This window comes from Ascaphus truei, chromosome 12 (genome assembly GCF_040206685.1).
Source record: "Ascaphus truei isolate aAscTru1 chromosome 12, aAscTru1.hap1, whole genome shotgun sequence".
NCBI lineage: Eukaryota > Metazoa > Chordata > Amphibia > Anura > Ascaphidae > Ascaphus > Ascaphus truei.
In genome coordinates, this window is record NC_134494.1 from 10,044,917 (window position 1) to 10,070,215 (window position 25,299).

General features: G+C 44.0%; 14 non-coding genes across 14 annotated transcripts; all 14 read right to left on the reverse strand.

Moving 5' to 3' along the window:
• Nucleotides 1-1,028: 1,028 nt before the first annotated feature.
• Nucleotides 1,029-1,102, reverse strand: TRNAI-AAU (transfer RNA isoleucine (anticodon AAU)). The gene has a single exon. It is a non-coding gene; the product is annotated as a tRNA-Ile (tRNA).
• A 3,262-nt stretch (nt 1,103-4,364) lies between these two features.
• On the reverse strand, nt 4,365-4,438 carry TRNAI-AAU (transfer RNA isoleucine (anticodon AAU)). Its single transcript has one exon. It is a non-coding gene; the product is annotated as a tRNA-Ile (tRNA).
• A 1,578-nt stretch (nt 4,439-6,016) lies between these two features.
• Nucleotides 6,017-6,090, reverse strand: TRNAI-AAU (transfer RNA isoleucine (anticodon AAU)). The gene has a single exon. It is a non-coding gene; the product is annotated as a tRNA-Ile (tRNA).
• Nucleotides 6,091-7,692: 1,602 nt separating this feature from the next.
• TRNAI-AAU (transfer RNA isoleucine (anticodon AAU)) lies at nt 7,693-7,766 on the reverse strand. Its single transcript has one exon. It is a non-coding gene; the product is annotated as a tRNA-Ile (tRNA).
• A 1,594-nt stretch (nt 7,767-9,360) lies between these two features.
• On the reverse strand, nt 9,361-9,434 carry TRNAI-AAU (transfer RNA isoleucine (anticodon AAU)). The gene has a single exon. It is a non-coding gene; the product is annotated as a tRNA-Ile (tRNA).
• Nucleotides 9,435-11,060: 1,626 nt separating this feature from the next.
• TRNAI-AAU (transfer RNA isoleucine (anticodon AAU)) lies at nt 11,061-11,134 on the reverse strand. Its single transcript has one exon. It is a non-coding gene; the product is annotated as a tRNA-Ile (tRNA).
• Nucleotides 11,135-12,722: 1,588 nt separating this feature from the next.
• On the reverse strand, nt 12,723-12,796 carry TRNAI-AAU (transfer RNA isoleucine (anticodon AAU)). The gene has a single exon. It is a non-coding gene; the product is annotated as a tRNA-Ile (tRNA).
• A 1,602-nt stretch (nt 12,797-14,398) lies between these two features.
• Nucleotides 14,399-14,472, reverse strand: TRNAI-AAU (transfer RNA isoleucine (anticodon AAU)). Its single transcript has one exon. It is a non-coding gene; the product is annotated as a tRNA-Ile (tRNA).
• A 1,602-nt stretch (nt 14,473-16,074) lies between these two features.
• TRNAI-AAU (transfer RNA isoleucine (anticodon AAU)) lies at nt 16,075-16,148 on the reverse strand. The gene has a single exon. It is a non-coding gene; the product is annotated as a tRNA-Ile (tRNA).
• A 1,588-nt stretch (nt 16,149-17,736) lies between these two features.
• TRNAI-AAU (transfer RNA isoleucine (anticodon AAU)) lies at nt 17,737-17,810 on the reverse strand. The gene has a single exon. It is a non-coding gene; the product is annotated as a tRNA-Ile (tRNA).
• Nucleotides 17,811-19,420: 1,610 nt separating this feature from the next.
• TRNAI-AAU (transfer RNA isoleucine (anticodon AAU)) lies at nt 19,421-19,494 on the reverse strand. Its single transcript has one exon. It is a non-coding gene; the product is annotated as a tRNA-Ile (tRNA).
• A 1,610-nt stretch (nt 19,495-21,104) lies between these two features.
• TRNAI-AAU (transfer RNA isoleucine (anticodon AAU)) lies at nt 21,105-21,178 on the reverse strand. Its single transcript has one exon. It is a non-coding gene; the product is annotated as a tRNA-Ile (tRNA).
• Nucleotides 21,179-22,796: 1,618 nt separating this feature from the next.
• Nucleotides 22,797-22,870, reverse strand: TRNAI-AAU (transfer RNA isoleucine (anticodon AAU)). Its single transcript has one exon. It is a non-coding gene; the product is annotated as a tRNA-Ile (tRNA).
• A 1,562-nt stretch (nt 22,871-24,432) lies between these two features.
• On the reverse strand, nt 24,433-24,506 carry TRNAI-AAU (transfer RNA isoleucine (anticodon AAU)). The gene has a single exon. It is a non-coding gene; the product is annotated as a tRNA-Ile (tRNA).
• Nucleotides 24,507-25,299: the final 793 nt, after the last annotated feature.

Sequence of the window (25,299 nt, forward strand, 5' to 3'; positions counted from 1 at the left end):
TGTGATGATCATGATGATGATGTCACAATTCCCAATGTGTCCGTGGATACGTTGTGACAACATCACACAGGCTAGCTCACAGGTCTAGAGCTTTAGTATACAGTAGACCTGTTCAGCCATGGAGGCAGAGAGGCAGAGAGGCAGAGAGGCAGAGAGGCAGAGAGGCAGAGAGGCAGAGAGGCAGAGAGGCAGAGAGGCAGAGAGGCAGAGAGGCAGAGAGGCAGAGAGGCAGAGAGGCAGAGAGGCAGAGAGGCAGAGAGGCAGAGAGGCAGAGAGGCAGAGAGGCAGAGAGGCAGAGAGGCAGAGACATCAGTTTGTCCCTCCCATGCAAATTAAATTCCTTGAGAGCAGAGAGACAGCAGCAGCCTGTTGATAGGACAGGATTTGGAATGGTTGTGACTCTTTTTTGATCTCTCAACTTCCCTCCCACTGTCTCAGGTGCAGCCAGCGTTAAAGTGAGAGAGGAAATGGATGCGGAGGTGAACTGTTTCTGTCTCTCTTCCTGGTGAATGGGGCGGATTGAGAAAGAAAACGTGCCAGCAGATAGTTTTTATTTTTAGCCCAGAAGGATTGCAGCCAATAGGGGGCGACGTGCTGTCTGCTTGCCATGACTACATGACTACATGAGTTCATAAGTACTACATGCAGGTGGTATCTTTTCCATCCTTACAATTCAGGGGTTCTCAATCGTTAGCATTACTCACGTCACTTCAGTGATAATTACTGTTTGCGCTAGCTGCTTTTTTATTCTATGCTCTCTTCTTTATTCTATGCTCTGTTCATCCGCATATTTACATTGCATATACTGTAGTACCAAGGTGATATATACTGTACCATTTGTTAAAAAAAAAATGGAGTGGCACAGAAAGAAATCACTCTTTTTGCACACTTACAACAGGATGGATGTTGTCCCCCTCTTTTTGCGTCTATACAAAGTGCATCAACAATCCTTCCGAAAGGAATAATCCTTCAAACTAACTCGTCAGGGGTCTATAAAGAGAGACATATGTCAAATACATGTAAAACTTTGGCCAGTACGGGGATCGAACCCGCGACCTTGGCGTTATTAGCACCACGCTCTAACCATCTGAGCTAACCGGCCATATTGGTTGGGTCACTGTGATTCGTTTTTTTCCCCCATTCCTTCCTAGGGTGCAGAGTGTTTTGGTCTGCAATCATACCACTTTTTGCCTTGATACTGTACATATGCTGAATAGTGTTTAGAATCCAGACATGTCAACTGTCTCTGATTTGGAGTCAGTGTCACTGATTTTTTGTGTATTTGGTCTCCAAGAAATGTAGCTGTTAACACAGAGAATAGTGTGTTTTCCCTGTGTTCATAGATAGGTTTTTGGCATACAGTTGCGTCATACAGTATGTAAGAACAGTTTCTTACCTAAGAAGGCAAATTTTAGACTTACACCCCTTCACATATGGCGGATATTTGGAGGCAAATAAATGATGTACAGTAATACAACATATATATACAGTATAGATCTCATATTAAAATATGCACCATGTAACTCCCCTGAAATTCTTTTTCATTCAAATGTCATTGTAGGATACAGAAGCCCAATGCAGTCTGTGCCTGGGCATATCTATTTCTAAGTGCATCTCTCCGTCTGTGTCTCTATCTATCTTTCTGTCTCTTACAGGACAGCCAGTCTGTGTGATGATCATGATGATGATGTCACAATTCCCAATGTGTCCGTGGATACGTTGTGACAACATCACACAGGCTAGCTCACAGGTCTAGAGCTTTAGTATACAGTAGACCTGTTCAGCCATGGAGGCAGAGAGGCAGAGAGGCAGAGAGGCAGGGAGGCAGGGAGGCAGAGAGGCAGAGAGGCAGAGAGGCAGAGAGGCAGAGAGGCAGAGAGGCAGAGAGGCAGAGAGGCAGAGAGGCAGAGAGGCAGAGAGGCAGAGAGGCAGAGAGGCAGAGAGGCAGAGAGGCAGAGAGGCAGAGAGGCAGAGAGGCAGAGAGGCAGAGAGGCAGAGAGGCAGAGACATCAGTTTGTCCCTCCCATGCAAATTAAATTCCTTGAGAGCAGAGAGACAGCAGCAGCCTGTTGATAGGACAGGATTTGGAATGGTTGTGACTCTTTTTTGATCTCTCAACTTCCCTCCCACTGTCTCAGGTGCAGCCAGCGTTAAAGTGAGAGAGGAAATGGATGCGGAGGTGAACTGTTTCTGTCTCTCTTCCTGGTGAATGGGGCGGATTGAGAAAGAAAACGTGCCAGCAGATAGTTTTTATTTTTAGCCCAGAAGGATTGCAGCCAATAGGGGGCGACGTGCTGTCTGCTTGCCATGACTACATGACTACATGAGTTCATAAGTACTACATGCAGGTGGTATCTTTTCCATCCTTACAATTCAGGGGTTCTCAATCGTTAGCATTACTCACGTCACTTCAGTGATAATTACTGTTTGCGCTAGCTGCTTTTTTATTCTATGCTCTCTTCTTTATTCTATGCTCTGTTCATCCGCATATTTACATTGCATATACTGTAGTACCAAGGTGATATATACTGTACCATTTGTTAAAAAAAAAATGGAGTGGCACAGAAAGAAATCACTCTTTTTGCACACTTACAACAGGATGGATGTTGTCCCCCTCTTTTTGCGTCTATACAAAGTGCATCAACAATCCTTCCGAAAGGAATAATCCTTCAAACTAACTCGTCAGGGGTCTATAAAGAGAGACATATGTCAAATACATGTAAAACTTTGGCCAGTATGGGGATCGAACCCGCGACCTTGGCGTTATTAGCACCACGCTCTAACCATCTGAGCTAACCGGCCATATTGGTTGGGTCACTGTGATTCGTTTTTTTCCCCCATTCCTTCCTAGGGTGCAGAGTGTTTTGGTCTGCAATCATACCACTTTTTGCCTTGATACTGTACATATGCTGAATAGTGTTTAGAATCCAGACATGTCAACTGTCTCTGATTTGGAGTCAGTGTCACTGATTTTTTGTGTATTTGGTCTCCAAGAAATGTAGCTGTTAACACAGAGAATAGTGTGTTTTCCCTGTGTTCATAGATAGGTTTTTGGCATACAGTTGCGTCATACAGTATGTAAGAACAGTTTCTTACCTAAGAAGGCAAATTTTAGACTTACACCCCTTCACATATGGCGGATATTTGGAGGCAAATAAATGATGTACAGTAATACAACATATATATACAGTATAGATCTCATATTAAAATATGCACCATGTAACTCCACTGAAATTCTTTTTCATTCAAATGTCATTGTAGGATACAGAAGCCCAATGCAGTCTGTGCCTTGGCATATCTATTTCTAAGTGCATCTCTCTGTCTGTGTCTCTATCTATCTTTCTGTCTCTTACAGGACAGCCAGTCTGTGTGATGATCATGATGATGATGTCACAATTCCCAATGTGTCCGTGGATACGTTGTGACAACATCACACAGGCTAGCTCACAGGTCTAGAGCTTTAGTATACAGTAGACCTGTTCAGCCATGGAGGCAGAGAGGCAGAGAGGCAGAGAGGCAGAGAGGCAGAGAGGCAGAGAGGCAGAGAGGCAGAGAGGCAGAGAGGCAGAGAGGCAGAGAGGCAGAGAGGCAGAGAGGCAGAGAGGCAGAGAGGCAGAGAGGCAGAGAGGCAGAGAGGCAGAGACATCAGTTTGTCCCTCCCATGCAAATTAAATTCCTTGAGAGCAGAGAGACAGCAGCAGCCTGTTGATAGGACAGGATTTGGAATGGTTGTGACTCTTTTTTGATCTCTCAACTTCCCTCCCACTGTCTCAGGTGCAGCCAGCGTTAAAGTGAGAGAGGAAATGGATGCGGAGGTGAACTGTTTCTGTCTCTCTTCCTGGTGAATGGGGCGGATTGAGAAAGAAAACGTGCCAGCAGATAGTTTTTATTTTTAGCCCAGAAGGATTGCAGCCAATAGGGGGCGACGTGCTGTCTGCTTGCCATGACTACATGACTACATGAGTTCATAAGTACTACATGCAGGTGGTATCTTTTCCATCCTTACAATTCAGGGGTTCTCAATCGTTAGCATTACTCACGTCACTTCAGTGATAATTACTGTTTGCGCTAGCTGCTTCTTTATTCTATGCTCTCTTCTTTATTCTATGCTCTGTTCATCCGCATATTTACATTGCATATACTGTAGTACCAAGGTGATATATACTGTACCATTTGTTAAAAAAAAAATGGAGTGGCACAGAAAGAAATCACTCTTTTTGCACACTTACAACAGGATGGATGTTGTCCCCCTCTTTTTGCGTCTATACAAAGTGCATCAACAATCCTTCCGAAAGGAATAATCCTTCAAACTAACTCGTCAGGGGTCTATAAAGAGAGACATATGTCAAATACGTGTAAAACTTTGGCCAGTACGGGGATCGAACCCGCGACCTTGGCGTTATTAGCACCACGCTCTAACCATCTGAGCTAACCGGCCATATTGGTTGGGTCACTGTGATTCGTTTTTTTCCCCCATTCCTTCCTAGGGTGCAGAGTGTTTTGGTCTGCAATCATACCACTTTTTGCCTTGATACTGTACATATGCTGAATAGTGTTTAGAATCCAGACATGTCAACTGTCTCTGATTTGGAGTCAGTGTCACTGATTTTTTGTGTATTTGGTCTCCAAGAAATGTAGCTGTTAACACAGAGAATAGTGTGTTTTCCCTGTGTTCATAGATAGGTTTTTGGCATACAGTTGCGTCATACAGTATGTAAGAACAGTTTCTTACCTAGGAAGGCAAATTTTAGACTTACGCCCCTTCACATATGGCGGATATTTGGAGGCAAATAAATGATGTACAGTAATACAACATATATATACAGTATAGATCTCATATTAAAATATGCACCATGTAACTCCCCTGAAATTCTTTTTCATTCAAATGTCATTGTAGGATACAGAAGCCCAATGCAGTCTGTGCCTGGGCATATCTATTTCTAAGTGCATCTCTCCGTCTGTGTCTCTATCTATCTTTCTGTCTCTTACAGGACAGCCAGTCTGTGTGATGATCATGATGATGATGTCACAATTCCCAATGTGTCCGTGGATACGTTGTGACAACATCACACAGGCTAGCTCACAGGTCTAGAGCTTTAGTATACAGTAGACCTGTTCAGCCATGGAGGCAGAGAGGCAGAGAGGCAGAGAGGCAGAGAGGCAGAGAGGCAGAGAGGCAGAGAGGCAGAGAGGCAGAGAGGCAGAGAGGCAGAGAGGCAGAGAGGCAGAGAGGCAGAGAGGCAGAGAGGCAGAGAGGCAGAGAGGCAGAGAGGCAGAGAGGCAGAGAGGCAGAGACATCAGTTTGTCCCTCCCATGCAAATTAAATTCCTTGAGAGCAGAGAGACAGCAGCAGCCTGTTGATAGGACAGGATTTGGAATGGTTGTGACTCTTTTTTGATCTCTCAACTTCCCTCCCACTGTCTCAGGTGCAGCCAGCGTTAAAGTGAGAGAGGAAATGGATGCGGAGGTGAACTGTTTCTGTCTCTCTTCCTGGTGAATGGGGCGGATTGAGAAAGAAAACGTGCCAGCAGATAGTTTTTATTTTTAGCCCAGAAGGATTGCAGCCAATAGGGGGCGACGTGCTGTCTGCTTGCCATGACTACATGACTACATGAGTTCATAAGTACTACATGCAGGTGGTATCTTTTCCATCCTTACAATTCAGGGGTTCTCAATCGTTAGCATTACTCACGTCACTTCAGTGATAATTACTGTTTGCGCTAGCTGCTTCTTTATTCTATGCTCTCTTCTTTATTCTATGCTCTGTTCATCCGCATATTTACATTGCATATACTGTAGTACCAAGGTGATATATACTGTACCATTTGTTAAAAAAAAAATGGAGTGGCACAGAAAGAAATCACTCTTTTTGCACACTTACATCAGGATGGATGTTGTCCCCCTCTTTTTGCGTCTATACAAAGTGCATCAACAATCCTTCCGAAAGGAATAATCCTTCAAACTAACTCGTCAGGGGTCTATAAAGAGAGACATATGTCAAATACATGTAAAACTTTGGCCAGTACGGGGATCGAACCCGCGACCTTGGCGTTATTAGCACCACGCTCTAACCATCTGAGCTAACCGGCCATATTGGTTGGGTCACTGTGATTCGTTTTTTTCCCCCATTCCTTCCTAGGGTGCAGAGTGTTTTGGTCTGCAATCATACCACTTTTTGCCTTGATACTGTACATATGCTGAATAGTGTTTAGAATCCAGACATGTCAACTGTCTCTGATTTGGAGTCAGTGTCACTGATTTTTTGTGTATTTGGTCTCCAAGAAATGTAGCTGTTAACACAGAGAATAGTGTGTTTTCCCTGTGTTCATAGATAGGTTTTTGGCATACAGTTGCGTCATACAGTATGTAAGAACAGTTTCTTACCTAAGAAGGCAAATTTTAGACTTACACCCCTTCACATATGGCGGATATTTGGAGGCAAATAAATGATGTACAGTAATACAACATATATATACAGTATAGATCTCATATTAAAATATGCACCATGTAACTCCCCTGAAATTCTTTTTCATTCAAATGTCATTGTAGGATACAGAAGCCCAATGCAGTCTGTGCCTGGGCATATCTATTTCTAAGTGCATCTCTCCGTCTGTGTCTCTATCTATCTTTCTGTCTCTTACAGGACAGCCAGTCTGTGTGATGATCATGATGATGATGTCACAATTCCCAATGTGTCCGTGGATACGTTGTGACAACATCACACAGGCTAGCTCACAGGTCTAGAGCTTTAGTATACAGTAGACCTGTTCAGCCATGGAGGCAGAGAGGCAGAGAGGCAGAGAGGCAGAGAGGCAGAGAGGCAGAGAGGCAGAGAGGCAGAGAGGCAGAGAGGCAGAGAGGCAGAGAGGCAGAGAGGCAGAGAGGCAGAGAGGCAGAGAGGCAGAGAGGCAGAGAGGCAGAGAGGCAGAGAGGCAGAGAGGCAGAGAGGCAGAGAGGCAGAGAGGCAGAGACATCAGTTTGTCCCTCCCATGCAAATTAAATTCCTTGAGAGCAGAGAGACAGCAGCAGCCTGTTGATAGGACAGGATTTGGAATGGTTGTGACTCTTTTTTGATCTCTCAACTTCCCTCCCACTGTCTCAGGTGCAGCCAGCGTTAAAGTGAGAGAGGAAATGGATGCGGAGGTGAACTGTTTCTGTCTCTCTTCCTGGTGAATGGGGCGGATTGAGAAAGAAAACGTGCCAGCAGATAGTTTTTATTTTTAGCCCAGAAGGATTGCAGCCAATAGGGGGCGACGTGCTGTCTGCTTGCCATGACTACATGACTACATGAGTTCATAAGTACTACATGCAGGTGGTATCTTTTCCATCCTTACAATTCAGGGGTTCTCAATCGTTAGCATTACTCACGTCACTTCAGTGATAATTACTGTTTGCGCTAGCTGCTTCTTTATTCTATGCTCTCTTCTTTATTCTATGCTCTGTTCATCCGCATATTTACATTGCATATACTGTAGTACCAAGGTGATATATACTGTACCATTTGTTAAAAAAAAAATGGAGTGGCACAGAAAGAAATCACTCTTTTTGCACACTTACAACAGGATGGATGTTGTCCCCCTCTTTTTGCGTCTATACAAAGTGCATCAACAATCCTTCCGAAAGGAATAATCCTTCAAACTAACTCGTCAGGGGTCTATAAAGAGAGACATATGTCAAATACATGTAAAACTTTGGCCAGTACGGGGATCGAACCCGCGACCTTGGCGTTATTAGCACCACGCTCTAACCATCTGAGCTAACCGGCCATATTGGTTGGGTCACTGTGATTCGTTTTTTTCCCCCATTCCTTCCTAGGGTGCAGAATGTTTTGGTCTGCAATCATACCACTTTTTGCCTTGATACTGTACATATGCTGAATAGTGTTTAGAATCCAGACATGTCAACTGTCTCTGATTTGGAGTCAGTGTCACTGATTTTTTGTGTATTTGGTCTCCAAGAAATGTAGCTGTTAACACAGAGAATAGTGTGTTTTCCCTGTGTTCATAGATAGGTTTTTGGCATACAGTTGCGTCATACAGTATGTAAGAACAGTTTCTTACCTAAGAAGGCAAATTTTAGACTTACACCCCTTCACATATGGCGGATATTTGGAGGCAAATAAATGATGTACAGTAATACAACATATATATACAGTATAGATCTCATATTAAAATATGCACCATGTAACTCCCCTGAAATTCTTTTTCATTCAAATGTCATTGTAGGATACAGAAGCCCAATGCAGTCTGTGCCTGGGCATATCTATTTCTAAGTGCATCTCTCCGTCTGTGTCTCTATCTATCTTTCTGTCTCTTACAGGACAGCCAGTCTGTGTGATGATCATGATGATGATGTCACAATTCCCAATGTGTCCGTGGATACGTTGTGACAACATCACACAGGCTAGCTCACAGGTCTAGAGCTTTAGTATACAGTAGACCTGTTCAGCCATGGAGGCAGAGAGGCAGAGAGGCAGAGAGGCAGAGAGGCAGAGAGGCAGAGAGGCAGAGAGGCAGAGAGGCAGAGAGGCAGAGAGGCAGAGAGGCAGAGAGGCAGAGAGGCAGAGAGGCAGAGAGGCAGAGAGGCAGAGAGGCAGAGAGGCAGAGAGGCAGAGAGGCAGAGAGGCAGAGAGGCAGAGACATCAGTTTGTCCCTCCCATGCAAATTAAATTCCTTGAGAGCAGAGAGACAGCAGCAGCCTGTTGATAGGACAGGATTTGGAATGGTTGTGACTCTTTTTTGATCTCTCAACTTCCCTCCCACTGTCTCAGGTGCAGCCAGCGTTAAAGTGAGAGAGGAAATGGATGCGGAGGTGAACTGTTTCTGTCTCTCTTCCTGGTGAATGGGGCGGATTGAGAAAGAAAACGTGCCAGCAGATAGTTTTTATTTTTAGCCCAGAAGGATTGCAGCCAATAGGGGGCGACGTGCTGTCTGCTTGCCATGACTACATGACTACATGAGTTCATAAGTACTACATGCAGGTGGTATCTTTTCCATCCTTACAATTCAGGGGTTCTCAATCGTTAGCATTACTCACGTCACTTCAGTGATAATTACTGTTTGCGCTAGCTGCTTCTTTATTCTATGCTCTCTTCTTTATTCTATGCTCTGTTCATCCGCATATTTACATTGCATATACTGTAGTACCAAGGTGATATATACTGTACCATTTGTTAAAAAAAAAATGGAGTGGCACAGAAAGAAATCACTCTTTTTGCACACTTACAACAGGATGGATGTTGTCCCCCTCTTTTTGCGTCTATACAAAGTGCATCAACAATCCTTCCGAAAGGAATAATCCTTCAAACTAACTCGTCAGGGGTCTATAAAGAGAGACATATGTCAAATACGTGTAAAACTTTGGCCAGTACGGGGATCGAACCCGCGACCTTGGCGTTATTAGCACCACGCTCTAACCATCTGAGCTAACCGGCCATATTGGTTGGGTCACTGTGATTCGTTTTTTTCCCCCATTCCTTCCTAGGGTGCAGAGTGTTTTGGTCTGCAATCATACCACTTTTTGCCTTGATACTGTACATATGCTGAATAGTGTTTAGAATCCAGACATGTCAACTGTCTCTGATTTGGAGTCAGTGTCACTGATTTTTTGTGTATTTGGTCTCCAAGAAATGTAGCTGTTAACACAGAGAATAGTGTGTTTTCCCTGTGTTCATAGATAGGTTTTTGGCATACAGTTGCGTCATACAGTATGTAAGAACAGTTTCTTACCTAAGAAGGCAAATTTTAGACTTACACCCCTTCACATATGGCGGATATTTGGAGGCAAATAAATGATGTACAGTAATACAACATATATATACAGTATAGATCTCATATTAAAATATGCACCATGTAACTCCCCTGAAATTCTTTTTCATTCAAATGTCATTGTAGGATACAGAAGCCCAATGCAGTCTGTGCCTGGGCATATCTATTTCTAAGTGCATCTCTCCGTCTGTGTCTCTATCTATCTTTCTGTCTCTTACAGGACAGCCAGTCTGTGTGATGATCATGATGATGATGTCACAATTCCCAATGTGTCCGTGGATACGTTGTGACAACATCACACAGGCTAGCTCACAGGTCTAGAGCTTTAGTATACAGTAGACCTGTTCAGCCATGGAGGCAGAGAGGCAGAGAGGCAGAGAGGCAGAGAGGCAGAGAGGCAGAGAGGCAGAGAGGCAGAGAGGCAGAGAGGCAGAGAGGCAGAGAGGCAGAGAGGCAGAGAGGCAGAGAGGCAGAGAGGCAGAGAGGCAGAGAGGCAGAGAGGCAGAGAGGCAGAGAGGCAGAGAGGCAGAGAGGCAGAGAGGCAGAGAGGCAGAGAGGCAGAGAGGCAGAGACATCAGTTTGTCCCTCCCATGCAAATTAAATTCCTTGAGAGCAGAGAGACAGCAGCAGCCTGTTGATAGGACAGGATTTGGAATGGTTGTGACTCTTTTTTGATCTCTCAACTTCACTCCCACTGTCTCAGGTGCAGCCAGCGTTAAAGTGAGAGAGGAAATGGATGCGGAGGTGAACTGTTTCTGTCTCTCTTCCTGGTGAATGGGGCGGATTGAGAAAGAAAACGTGCCAGCAGATAGTTTTTATTTTTAGCCCAGAAGGATTGCAGCCAATAGGGGGCGACGTGCTGTCTGCTTGCCATGACTACATGACTACATGAGTTCATAAGTACTACATGCAGGTGGTATCTTTTCCATCCTTACAATTCAGGGGTTCTCAATCGTTAGCATTACTCACGTCACTTCAGTGATAATTACTGTTTGCGCTAGCTGCTTCTTTATTCTATGCTCTCTTCTTTATTCTATGCTCTGTTCATCCGCATATTTACATTGCATATACTGTAGTACCAAGGTGATATATACTGTACCATTTGTTAAAAAAAAAATGGAGTGGCACAGAAAGAAATCACTCTTTTTGCACACTTACAACAGGATGGATGTTGTCCCCCTCTTTTTGCGTCTATACAAAGTGCATCAACAATCCTTCCGAAAGGAATAATCCTTCAAACTAACTCGTCAGGGGTCTATAAAGAGAGACATATGTCAAATACGTGTAAAACTTTGGCCAGTACGGGGATCGAACCCGCGACCTTGGCGTTATTAGCACCACGCTCTAACCATCTGAGCTAACCGGCCATATTGGTTGGTTCACTGTGATTCGTTTTTTTCCCCCATTCCTTCCTAGGGTGCAGAGTGTTTTGGTCTGCAATCATACCACTTTTTGCCTTGATACTGTACATATGCTGAATAGTGTTTAGAATCCAGACATGTCAACTGTCTCTGATTTGGAGTCAGTGTCACTGATTTTTTGTGTATTTGGTCTCCAAGAAATGTAGCTGTTAACACAGAGAATAGTGTGTTTTCCCTGTGTTCATAGATAGGTTTTTGGCATACAGTTGCGTCATACAGTATGTAAGAACAGTTTCTTACCTAGGAAGGCAAATTTTAGACTTACGCCCCTTCACATATGGCGGATATTTGGAGGCAAATAAATGATGTACAGTAATACAACATATATATATACAGTATAGATCTCATATTAAAATATGCACCATGTAACTCCCCTGAAATTCTTTTTCATTCAAATGTCATTGTAGGATACAGAAGCCCAATGCAGTCTGTGCCTGGGCATATCTATTTCTAAGTGCATCTCTCCGTCTGTGTCTCTATCTATCTTTCTGTCTCTTACAGGACAGCCAGTCTGTGTGATGATCATGATGATGATGTCACAATTCCCAATGTGTCCGTGGATACGTTGTGACAACATCACACAGGCTAGCTCACAGGTCTAGAGCTTTAGTATACAGTAGACCTGTTCAGCCATGGAGGCAGAGAGGCAGAGAGGCAGAGAGGCAGAGAGGCAGAGAGGCAGAGAGGCAGAGAGGCAGAGAGGCAGAGAGGCAGAGAGGCAGAGAGGCAGAGAGGCAGAGAGGCAGAGAGGCAGAGAGGCAGAGAGGCAGAGAGGCAGAGAGGCAGAGAGGCAGAGAGGCAGAGAGGCAGAGACATCAGTTTGTCCCTCCCATGCAAATTAAATTCCTTGAGAGCAGAGAGACAGCAGCAGCCTGTTGATAGGACAGGATTTGGAATGGTTGTGACTCTTTTTTGATCTCTCAACTTCCCTCCCACTGTCTCAGGTGCAGCCAGCGTTAAAGTGAGAGAGGAAATGGATGCGGAGGTGAACTGTTTCTGTCTCTCTTCCTGGTGAATGGGGCGGATTGAGAAAGAAAACGTGCCAGCAGATAGTTTTTATTTTTAGCCCAGAAGGATTGCAGCCAATAGGGGGCGACGTGCTGTCTGCTTGCCATGACTACATGACTACATGAGTTCATAAGTACTACATGCAGGTGGTATCTTTTCCATCCTTACAATTCAGGGGTTCTCAATCGTTAGCATTACTCACGTCACTTCAGTGATAATTACTGTTTGCGCTAGCTGCTTTTTTATTCTATGCTCTCTTCTTTATTCTATGCTCTGTTCATCCGCATATTTACATTGCATATACTGTAGTACCAAGGTGATATATACTGTACCATTTGTTAAAAAAAAAATGGAGTGGCACAGAAAGAAATCACTCTTTTTGCACACTTACAACAGGATGGATGTTGTCCCCCTCTTTTTGCGTCTATACAAAGTGCATCAACAATCCTTCCGAAAGGAATAATCCTTCAAACTAACTCGTCAGGGGTCTATAAAGAGAGACATATGTCAAATACATGTAAAACTTTGGCCAGTACGGGGATCGAACCCGCGACCTTGGCGTTATTAGCACCACGCTCTAACCATCTGAGCTAACCGGCCATATTGGTTGGGTCACTGTGATTCGTTTTTTTCCCCCATTCCTTCCTAGGGTGCAGAATGTTTTGGTCTGCAATCATACCACTTTTTGCCTTGATACTGTACATATGCTGAATAGTGTTTAGAATCCAGACATGTCAACTGTCTCTGATTTGGAGTCAGTGTCACTGATTTTTTGTGTATTTGGTCTCCAAGAAATGTAGCTGTTAACACAGAGAATAGTGTGTTTTCCCTGTGTTCATAGATAGGTTTTTGGCATACAGTTGCGTCATACAGTATGTAAGAACAGTTTCTTACCTAAGAAGGCAAATTTTAGACTTACACCCCTTCACATATGGCGGATATTTGGAGGCAAATAAATGATGTACAGTAATACAACATATATATACAGTATAGATCTCATATTAAAATATGCACCATGTAACTCCCCTGAAATTCTTTTTCATTCAAATGTCATTGTAGGATACAGAAGCCCAATGCAGTCTGTGCCTGGGCATATCTATTTCTAAGTGCATCTCTCTGTCTGTGTCTCTATCTATCTTTCTGTCTCTTACAGGACAGCCAGTCTGTGTGATGATCATGATGATGATGTCACAATTCCCAATGTGTCCGTGGATACGTTGTGACAACATCACACAGGCTAGCTCACAGGTCTAGAGCTTTAGTATACAGTAGACCTGTTCAGCCATGGAGGCAGAGAGGCAGAGAGGCAGAGAGGCAGAGAGGCAGAGAGGCAGAGAGGCAGAGAGGCAGAGAGGCAGAGAGGCAGAGAGGCAGAGAGGCAGAGAGGCAGAGAGGCAGAGAGGCAGAGAGGCAGAGAGGCAGAGAGGCAGAGAGGCAGAGAGGCAGAGAGGCAGAGAGGCAGAGAGGCAGAGAGGCAGAGACATCAGTTTGTCCCTCCCATGCAAATTAAATTCCTTGAGAGCAGAGAGACAGCAGCAGCCTGTTGATAGGACAGGATTTGGAATGGTTGTGACTCTTTTTTGATCTCTCAACTTCCCTCCCACTGTCTCAGGTGCAGCCAGCGTTAAAGTGAGAGAGGAAATGGATGCGGAGGTGAACTGTTTCTGTCTCTCTTCCTGGTGAATGGGGCGGATTGAGAAAGAAAACGTGCCAGCAGATAGTTTTTATTTTTAGCCCAGAAGGATTGCAGCCAATAGGGGGCGACGTGCTGTCTGCTTGCCATGACTACATGACTACATGAGTTCATAAGTACTACATGCAGGTGGTATCTTTTCCATCCTTACAATTCAGGGGTTCTCAATCGTTAGCATTACTCACGTCACTTCAGTGATAATTACTGTTTGCGCTAGCTGCTTCTTTATTCTATGCTCTCTTCTTTATTCTATGCTCTGTTCATCCGCATATTTACATTGCATATACTGTAGTACCAAGGTGATATATACTGTACCATTTGTTAAAAAAAAAATGGAGTGGCACAGAAAGAAATCACTCTTTTTGCACACTTACAACAGGATGGATGTTGTCCCCCTCTTTTTGCGTCTATACAAAGTGCATCAACAATCCTTCCGAAAGGAATAATCCTTCAAACTAACTCGTCAGGGGTCTATAAAGAGAGACATATGTCAAATACGTGTAAAACTTTGGCCAGTACGGGGATCGAACCCGCGACCTTGGCGTTATTAGCACCACGCTCTAACCATCTGAGCTAACCGGCCATATTGGTTGGGTCACTGTGATTCGTTTTTTTCCCCCATTCCTTCCTAGGGTGCAGAGTGTTTTGGTCTGCAATCATACCACTTTTTGCCTTGATACTGTACATATGCTGAATAGTGTTTAGAATCCAGACATGTCAACTGTCTCTGATTTGGAGTCAGTGTCACTGATTTTTTGTGTATTTGGTCTCCAAGAAATGTAGCTGTTAACACAGAGAATAGTGTGTTTTCCCTGTGTTCATAGATAGGTTTTTGGCATACAGTTGCGTCATACAGTATGTAAGAACAGTTTCTTACCTAAGAAGGCAAATTTTAGACTTACACCCCTTCACATATGGCGGATATTTGGAGGCAAATAAATGATGTACAGTAATACAACATATATATACAGTATAGATCTCATATTAAAATATGCACCATGTAACTCCCCTGAAATTCTTTTTCATTCAAATGTCATTGTAGGATACAGAAGCCCAATGCAGTCTGTGCCTGGGCATATCTATTTCTAAGTGCATCTCTCCGTCTGTGTCTCTATCTATCTTTCTGTCTCTTACAGGACAGCCAGTCTGTGTGATGATCATGATGATGATGTCACAATTCCCAATGTGTCCGTGGATACGTTGTGACAACATCACACAGGCTAGCTCACAGGTCTAGAGCTTTAGTATACAGTAGACCTGTTCAGCCATGGAGGCAGAGAGGCAGAGAGGCAGAGAGGCAGAGAGGCAGAGAGGCAGAGAGGCAGAGAGGCAGAGAGGCAGAGAGGCAGAGAGGCAGAGAGGCAGAGAGGCAGAGAGGCAGAGAGGCAGAGAGGCAGAGAGGCAGAGAGGCAGAGAGGCAGAGAGGCAGAGAGGCAGAGAGGCAGAGAGGCAGAGAGGCAGAGACATCAGTTTGTCCCTCCCATGCAAATTAAATTCCTTGAGAGCAGAGAGACAGCAGCAGCCTGTTGATAGGACAGGATTTGGAATGGTTGTGACTCTTTTTTGATCTCTCAACTTCACTCCCACTGTCTCAGGTGCAGCCAGCGTTAAAGTGAGAGAGGAAATGGATGCGGAGGTGAACTGTTTCTGTCTCTCTTCCTGGTGAATGGGGCGGATTGAGAAAGAAAACGTGCCAGCAGATAGTTTTTATTTTTAGCCCAGAAGGATTGCAGCCAATAGGGGGCGACGTGCTGTCTGCTTGCCATGACTACATGACTACATGAGTTCATAAGTACTACATGCAGGTGGTATCTTTTCCATCCTTACAATTCAGGGGTTCTCAATCGTTAGCATTACTCACGTCACTTCAGTGATAATTACTGTTTGCGCTAGCTGCTTCTTTATTCTATGCTCTCTTCTTTATTCTATGCTCTGTTCATCCGCATATTTACATTGCATATACTGTAGTACCAAGGTGATATATACTGTACCATTTGTTAAAAAAAAAATGGAGTGGCACAGAAAGAAATCACTCTTTTTGCACACTTACAACAGGATGGATGTTGTCCCCCTCTTTTTGCGTCTATACAAAGTGCATCAACAATCCTTCCGAAAGGAATAATCCTTCAAACTAACTCGTCAGGGGTCTATAAAGAGAGACATATGTCAAATACGTGTAAAACTTTGGCCAGTACGGGGATCGAACCCGCGACCTTGGCGTTATTAGCACCACGCTCTAACCATCTGAGCTAACCGGCCATATTGGTTGGTTCACTGTGATTCGTTTTTTTCCCCCATTCCTTCCTAGGGTGCAGAGTGTTTTGGTCTGCAATCATACCACTTTTTGCCTTGATACTGTACATATGCTGAATAGTGTTTAGAATCCAGACATGTCAACTGTCTCTGATTTGGAGTCAGTGTCACTGATTTTTTGTGTATTTGGTCTCCAAGAAATGTAGCTGTTAACACAGAGAATAGTGTGTTTTCCCTGTGTTCATAGATAGGTTTTTGGCATACAGTTGCGTCATACAGTATGTAAGAACAGTTTCTTACCTAGGAAGGCAAATTTTAGACTTACGCCCCTTCACATATGGCGGATATTTGGAGGCAAATAAATGATGTACAGTAATACAACATATATATATACAGTATAGATCTCATATTAAAATATGCACCATGTAACTCCCCTGAAATTCTTTTTCATTCAAATGTCATTGTAGGATACAGAAGCCCAATGCAGTCTGTGCCTGGGCATATCTATTTCTAAGTGCATCTCTCCGTCTGTGTCTCTATCTATCTTTCTGTCTCTTACAGGACAGCCAGTCTGTGTGATGATCATGATGATGATGTCACAATTCCCAATGTGTCCGTGGATACGTTGTGACAACATCACACAGGCTAGCTCACAGGTCTAGAGCTTTAGTATACAGTAGACCTGTTCAGCCATGGAGGCAGAGAGGCAGAGAGGCAGAGAGGCAGAGAGGCAGAGAGGCAGAGAGGCAGAGAGGCAGAGAGGCAGAGAGGCAGAGAGGCAGAGAGGCAGAGAGGCAGAGAGGCAGAGAGGCAGAGAGGCAGAGAGGCAGAGAGGCAGAGAGGCAGAGAGGCAGAGAGGCAGAGAGGCAGAGACATCAGTTTGTCCCTCCCATGCAAATTAAATTCCTTGAGAGCAGAGAGACAGCAGCAGCCTGTTGATAGGACAGGATTTGGAATGGTTGTGACTCTTTTTTGATCTCTCAACTTCCCTCCCACTGTCTCAGGTGCAGCCAGCGTTAAAGTGAGAGAGGAAATGGATGCGGAGGTGAACTGTTTCTGTCTCTCTTCCTGGTGAATGGGGCGGATTGAGAAAGAAAACGTGCCAGCAGATAGTTTTTATTTTTAGCCCAGAAGGATTGCAGCCAATAGGGGGCGACGTGCTGTCTGCTTGCCATGACTACATGACTACATGAGTTCATAAGTACTACATGCAGGTGGTATCTTTTCCATCCTTACAATTCAGGGGTTCTCAATCGTTAGCATTACTCACGTCACTTCAGTGATAATTACTGTTTGCGCTAGCTGCTTTTTTATTCTATGCTCTCTTCTTTATTCTATGCTCTGTTCATCCGCATATTTACATTGCATATACTGTAGTACCAAGGTGATATATACTGTACCATTTGTTAAAAAAAAAATGGAGTGGCACAGAAAGAAATCACTCTTTTTGCACACTTACAACAGGATGGATGTTGTCCCCCTCTTTTTGCGTCTATACAAAGTGCATCAACAATCCTTCCGAAAGGAATAATCCTTCAAACTAACTCGTCAGGGGTCTATAAAGAGAGACATATGTCAAATACATGTAAAACTTTGGCCAGTACGGGGATCGAACCCGCGACCTTGGCGTTATTAGCACCACGCTCTAACCATCTGAGCTAACCGGCCATATTGGTTGGGTCACTGTGATTCGTTTTTTTCCCCCATTCCTTCCTAGGGTGCAGAATGTTTTGGTCTGCAATCATACCACTTTTTGCCTTGATACTGTACATATGCTGAATAGTGTTTAGAATCCAGACATGTCAACTGTCTCTGATTTGGAGTCAGTGTCACTGATTTTTTGTGTATTTGGTCTCCAAGAAATGTAGCTGTTAACACAGAGAATAGTGTGTTTTCCCTGTGTTCATAGATAGGTTTTTGGCATACAGTTGCGTCATACAGTATGTAAGAACAGTTTCTTACCTAAGAAGGCAAATTTTAGACTTACACCCCTTCACATATGGCGGATATTTGGAGGCAAATAAATGATGTACAGTAATACAACATATATATACAGTATAGATCTCATATTAAAATATGCACCATGTAACTCCCCTGAAATTCTTTTTCATTCAAATGTCATTGTAGGATACAGAAGCCCAATGCAGTCTGTGCCTGGGCATATCTATTTCTAAGTGCATCTCTCTGTCTGTGTCTCTATCTATCTTTCTGTCTCTTACAGGACAGCCAGTCTGTGTGATGATCATGATGATGATGTCACAATTCCCAATGTGTCCGTGGATACGTTGTGACAACATCACACAGGCTAGCTCACAGGTCTAGAGCTTTAGTATACAGTAGACCTGTTCAGCCATGGAGGCAGAGAGGCAGAGAGGCAGAGAGGCAGAGAGGCAGAGAGGCAGAGAGGCAGAGAGGCAGAGAGGCAGAGAGGCAGAGAGGCAGAGAGGCAGAGAGGCAGAGAGGCAGAGAGGCAGAGAGGCAGAGAGGCAGAGAGGCAGAGAGGCAGAGAGGCAGAGAGGCAGAGAGGCAGAGAGGCAGAGAGGCAGAGAGGCAGAGACATCAGTTTGTCCCTCCCATGCAAATTAAATTCCTTGAGAGCAGAGAGACAGCAGCAGCCTGTTGATAGGACAGGATTTGGAATGGTTGTGACTCTTTTTTGATCTCTCAACTTCCCTCCCACTGTCTCAGGTGCAGCCAGCGTTAAAGTGAGAGAGGAAATGGATGCGGAGGTGAACTGTTTCTGTCTCTCTTCCTGGTGAATGGGGCGGATTGAGAAAGAAAACGTGCCAGCAGATAGTTTTTATTTTTAGCCCAGAAGGATTGCAGCCAATAGGGGGCGACGTGCTGTCTGCTTGCCATGACTACATGACTACATGAGTTCATAAGTACTACATGCAGGTGGTATCTTTTCCATCCTTACAATTCAGGGGTTCTCAATCGTTAGCATTACTCACGTCACTTCAGTGATAATTACTGTTTGCGCTAGCTGCTTCTTTATTCTATGCTCTCTTCTTTATTCTATGCTCTGTTCATCCGCATATTTACATTGCATATACTGTAGTACCAAGGTGATATATACTGTACCATTTGTTAAAAAAAAAATGGAGTGGCACAGAAAGAAATCACTCTTTTTGCACACTTACAACAGGATGGATGTTGTCCCCCTCTTTTTGCGTCTATACAAAGTGCATCAACAATCCTTCCGAAAGGAATAATCCTTCAAACTAACTCGTCAGGGGTCTATAAAGAGAGACATATGTCAAATACGTGTAAAACTTTGGCCAGTACGGGGATCGAACCCGCGACCTTGGCGTTATTAGCACCACGCTCTAACCATCTGAGCTAACCGGCCATATTGGTTGGGTCACTGTGATTTGTTTTTTTCCCCCATTCCTTCCTAGGGTGCAGAATGTTTTGGTCTGCAATCATACCACTTTTTGCCTTGATACTGTACATATGCTGAATAGTGTTTAGAATCCAGACATGTCAACTGTCTCTGATTTGGAGTCAGTGTCACTGATTTTTTGTGTATTTGGTCTCCAAGAAATGTAGCTGTTAACACAGAGAATAGTGTGTTTTCCCTGTGTTCATAGATAGGTTTTTGGCATACAGTTGCGTCATACAGTATGTAAGAACAGTTTCTTACCTAAGAAGGCAAATTTTAGACTTACACCCCTTCACATATGGCGGATATTTGGAGGCAAATAAATGATGTACAGTAATACAACATATATATACAGTATAGATCTCATATTAAAATATGCACCATGTAACTCCCCTGAAATTCTTTTTCATTCAAATGTCATTGTAGGATACAGAAGCCCAATGCAGTCTGTGCCTGGGCATATCTATTTCTAAGTGCATCTCTCCGTCTGTGTCTCTATCTATCTTTCTGTCTCTTACAGGACAGCCAGTCTGTGTGATGATCATGATGATGATGTCACAATTCCCAATGTGTCCGTGGATACGTTGTGACAACATCACACAGGCTAGCTCACAGGTCTAGAGCTTTAGTATACAGTAGACCTGTTCAGCCATGGAGGCAGAGAGGCAGAGAGGCAGAGAGGCAGAGAGGCAGAGAGGCAGAGAGGCAGAGAGGCAGAGAGGCAGAGAGGCAGAGAGGCAGAGAGGCAGAGAGGCAGAGAGGCAGAGAGGCAGAGAGGCAGAGAGGCAGAGAGGCAGAGAGGCAGAGAGGCAGAGAGGCAGAGAGGCAGAGAGGCAGAGAGGCAGAGAGGCAGAGACATCAGTTTGTCCCTCCCATGCAAATTAAATTCCTTGAGAGCAGAGAGACAGCAGCAGCCTGTTGATAGGACAGGATTTGGAATGGTTGTGACTCTTTTTTGATCTCTCAACTTCCCTCCCACTGTCTCAGGTGCAGCCAGCGTTAAAGTGAGAGAGGAAATGGATGCGGAGGTGAACTGTTTCTGTCTCTCTTCCTGGTGAATGGGGCGGATTGAGAAAGAAAACGTGCCAGCAGATAGTTTTTATTTTTAGCCCAGAAGGATTGCAGCCAATAGGGGGCGACGTGCTGTCTGCTTGCCATGACTACATGACTACATGAGTTCATAAGTACTACATGCAGGTGGTATCTTTTCCATCCTTACAATTCAGGGGTTCTCAATCGTTAGCATTACTCACGTCACTTCAGTGATAATTACTGTTTGCGCTAGCTGCTTCTTTATTCTATGCTCTCTTCTTTATTCTATGCTCTGTTCATCCGCATATTTACATTGCATATACTGTAGTACCAAGGTGATATATACTGTACCATTTGTTAAAAAAAAAATGGAGTGGCACAGAAAGAAATCACTCTTTTTGCACACTTACAACAGGATGGATGTTGTCCCCCTCTTTTTGCGTCTATACAAAGTGCATCAACAATCCTTCCGAAAGGAATAATCCTTCAAACTAACTCGTCAGGGGTCTATAAAGAGAGACATATGTCAAATACGTGTAAAACTTTGGCCAGTACGGGGATCGAACCCGCGACCTTGGCGTTATTAGCACCACGCTCTAACCATCTGAGCTAACCGGCCATATTGGTTGGGTCACTGTGATTCGTTTTTTTCCCCCATTCCTTCCTAGGGTGCAGAGTGTTTTGGTCTGCAATCATACCACTTTTTGCCTTGATACTGTACATATGCTGAATAGTGTTTAGAATCCAGACATGTCAACTGTCTCTGATTTGGAGTCAGTGTCACTGATTTTTTGTGTATTTGGTCTCCAAGAAATGTAGCTGTTAACACAGAGAATAGTGTGTTTTCCCTGTGTTCATAGATAGGTTTTTGGCATACAGTTGCGTCATACAGTATGTAAGAACAGTTTCTTACCTAGGAAGGCAAATTTTAGACTTACGCCCCTTCACATATGGCGGATATTTGGAGGCAAATAAATGATGTACAGTAATACAACATATATATACAGTATAGATCTCATATTAAAATATGCACCATGTAACTCCCCTGAAATTCTTTTTCATTCAAATGTCATTGTAGGATACAGAAGCCCAATGCAGTCTGTGCCTGGGCATATCTATTTCTAAGTGCATCTCTCCGTCTGTGTCTCTATCTATCTTTCTGTCTCTTACAGGACAGCCAGTCTGTGTGATGATCATGATGATGATGTCACAATTCCCAATGTGTCCGTGGATACGTTGTGACAACATCACACAGGCTAGCTCACAGGTCTAGAGCTTTAGTATACAGTAGACCTGTTCAGCCATGGAGGCAGAGAGGCAGAGAGGCAGAGAGGCAGAGAGGCAGAGAGGCAGAGAGGCAGAGAGGCAGAGAGGCAGAGAGGCAGAGAGGCAGAGAGGCAGAGAGGCAGAGAGGCAGAGAGGCAGAGAGGCAGAGAGGCAGAGAGGCAGAGAGGCAGAGAGGCAGAGAGGCAGAGAGGCAGAGAGGCAGAGAGGCAGAGAGGCAGAGAGGCAGAGACATCAGTTTGTCCCTCCCATGCAAATTAAATTCCTTGAGAGCAGAGAGACAGCAGCAGCCTGTTGATAGGACAGGATTTGGAATGGTTGTGACTCTTTTTTGATCTCTCAACTTCCCTCCCACTGTCTCAGGTGCAGCCAGCGTTAAAGTGAGAGAGGAAATGGATGCGGAGGTGAACTGTTTCTGTCTCTCTTCCTGGTGAATGGGGCGGATTGAGAAAGAAAACGTGCCAGCAGATAGTTTTTATTTTTAGCCCAGAAGGATTGCAGCCAATAGGGGGCGACGTGCTGTCTGCTTGCCATGACTACATGACTACATGAGTTCATAAGTACTACATGCAGGTGGTATCTTTTCCATCCTTACAATTCAGGGGTTCTCAATCGTTAGCATTACTCACGTCACTTCAGTGATAATTACTGTTTGCGCTAGCTGCTTTTTTATTCTATGCTCTCTTCTTTATTCTATGCTCTGTTCATCCGCATATTTACATTGCATATACTGTAGTACCAAGGTGATATATACTGTACCATTTGTTAAAAAAAAAATGGAGTGGCACAGAAAGAAATCACTCTTTTTGCACACTTACAACAGGATGGATGTTGTCCCCCTCTTTTTGCGTCTATACAAAGTGCATCAACAATCCTTCCGAAAGGAATAATCCTTCAAACTAACTCGTCAGGGGTCTATAAAGAGAGACATATGTCAAATACATGTAAAACTTTGGCCAGTACGGGGATCGAACCCGCGACCTTGGCGTTATTAGCACCACGCTCTAACCATCTGAGCTAACCGGCCATATTGGTTGGGTCACTGTGATTCGTTTTTTTCCCCCATTCCTTCCTAGGGTGCAGAATGTTTTGGTCTGCAATCATACCACTTTTTGCCTTGATACTGTACATATGCTGAATAGTGTTTAGAATCCAGACATGTCAACTGTCTCTGATTTGGAGTCAGTGTCACTGATTTTTTGTGTATTTGGTCTCCAAGAAATGTAGCTGTTAACACAGAGAATAGTGTGTTTTCCCTGTGTTCATAGATAGGTTTTTGGCATACAGTTGCGTCATACAGTATGTAAGAACAGTTTCTTACCTAAGAAGGCAAATTTTAGACTTACACCCCTTCACATATGGCGGATATTTGGAGGCAAATAAATGATGTACAGTAATACAACATATATATACAGTATAGATCTCATATTAAAATATGCACCATGTAACTCCCCTGAAATTCTTTTTCATTCAAATGTCATTGTAGGATACAGAAGCCCAAAGCAGTCTGTGCCTGGGCATATCTATTTCTAAGTGCATCTCTCCGTCTGTGTCTCTATCTATCTTTCTGTCTCTTACAGGACAGCCAGTCTGTGTGATGATCATGATGATGATGTCACAATTCCCAATGTGTCCGTGGATACGTTGTGACAACATCACACAGGCTAGCTCACAGGTCTAGAGCTTTAGTATACAGTAGACCTGTTCAGCCATGGAGGCAGAGAGGCAGAGAGGCAGAGAGGCAGAGAGGCAGAGAGGCAGAGAGGCAGAGAGGCAGAGAGGCAGAGAGGCAGAGAGGCAGAGAGGCAGAGAGGCAGAGAGGCAGAGAGGCAGAGAGGCAGAGAGGCAGAGAGGCAGAGAGGCAGAGACATCAGTTTGTCCCTCCCATGCAAATTAAATTCCTTGAGAGCAGAGAGACAGCAGCAGCCTGTTGATAGGACAGGATTTGGAATGGTTGTGACTCTTTTTTGATCTCTCAACTTCCCTCCCACTGTCTCAGGTGCAGCCAGCGTTAAAGTGAGAGAGGAAATGGATGCGGAGGTGAACTGTTTCTGTCTCTCTTCCTGGTGAATGGGGCGGATTGAGAAAGAAAACGTGCCAGCAGATAGTTTTTATTTTTAGCCCAGAAGGATTGCAGCCAATAGGGGGCGACGTGCTGTCTGCTTGCCATGACTACATGACTACATGAGTTCATAAGTACTACATGCAGGTGGTATCTTTTCCATCCTTACAATTCAGGGGTTCTCAATCGTTAGCATTACTCACGTCACTTCAGTGATAATTACTGTTTGCGCTAGCTGCTTCTTTATTCTATGCTCTCTTCTTTATTCTATGCTCTGTTCATCCGCATATTTACATTGCATATACTGTAGTACCAAGGTGATATATACTGTACCATTTGTTAAAAAAAAAATGGAGTGGCACAGAAAGAAATCACTCTTTTTGCACACTTACAACAGGATGGATGTTGTCCCCCTCTTTTTGCGTCTATACAAAGTGCATCAACAATCCTTCCGAAAGGAATAATCCTTCAAACTAACTCGTCAGGGGTCTATAAAGAGAGACATATGTCAAATACATGTAAAACTTTGGCCAGTACGGGGATCGAACCCGCGACCTTGGCGTTATTAGCACCACGCTCTAACCATCTGAGCTAACCGGCCATATTGGTTGGGTCACTGTGATTCGTTTTTTTCCCCCATTCCTTCCTAGGGTGCAGAGTGTTTTGGTCTGCAATCATACCACTTTTTGCCTTGATACTGTACATATGCTGAATAGTGTTTAGAATCCAGACATGTCAACTGTCTCTGATTTGGAGTCAGTGTCACTGATTTTTTGTGTATTTGGTCTCCAAGAAATGTAGCTGTTAACACAGAGAATAGTGTGTTTTCCCTGTGTTCATAGATAGGTTTTTGGCATACAGTTGCGTCATACAGTATGTAAGAACAGTTTCTTACCTAAGAAGGCAAATTTTAGACTTACACCCCTTCACATATGGCGGATATTTGGAGGCAAATAAATGATGTACAGTAATACAACATATATATACAGTATAGATCTCATATTAAAATATGCACCATGTAACTCCCCTGAAATTCTTTTTCATTCAAATGTCATTGTAGGATACAGAAGCCCAATGCAGTCTGTGCCTGGGCATATCTATTTCTAAGTGCATCTCTCCGTCTGTGTCTCTATCTATCTTTCTGTCTCTTACAGGACAGCCAGTCTGTGTGATGATCATGATGATGATGTCACAATTCCCAATGTGTCCGTGGATACGTTGTGACAACATCACACAGGCTAGCTCACAGGTCTAGAGCTTTAGTATACAGTAGACCTGTTCAGCCATGGAGGCAGAGAGGCAGAGAGGCAGAGAGGCAGAGAGGCAGAGAGGCAGAGAGGCAGAGAGGCAGAGAGGCAGAGAGGCAGAGAGGCAGAGAGGCAGAGAGGCAGAGA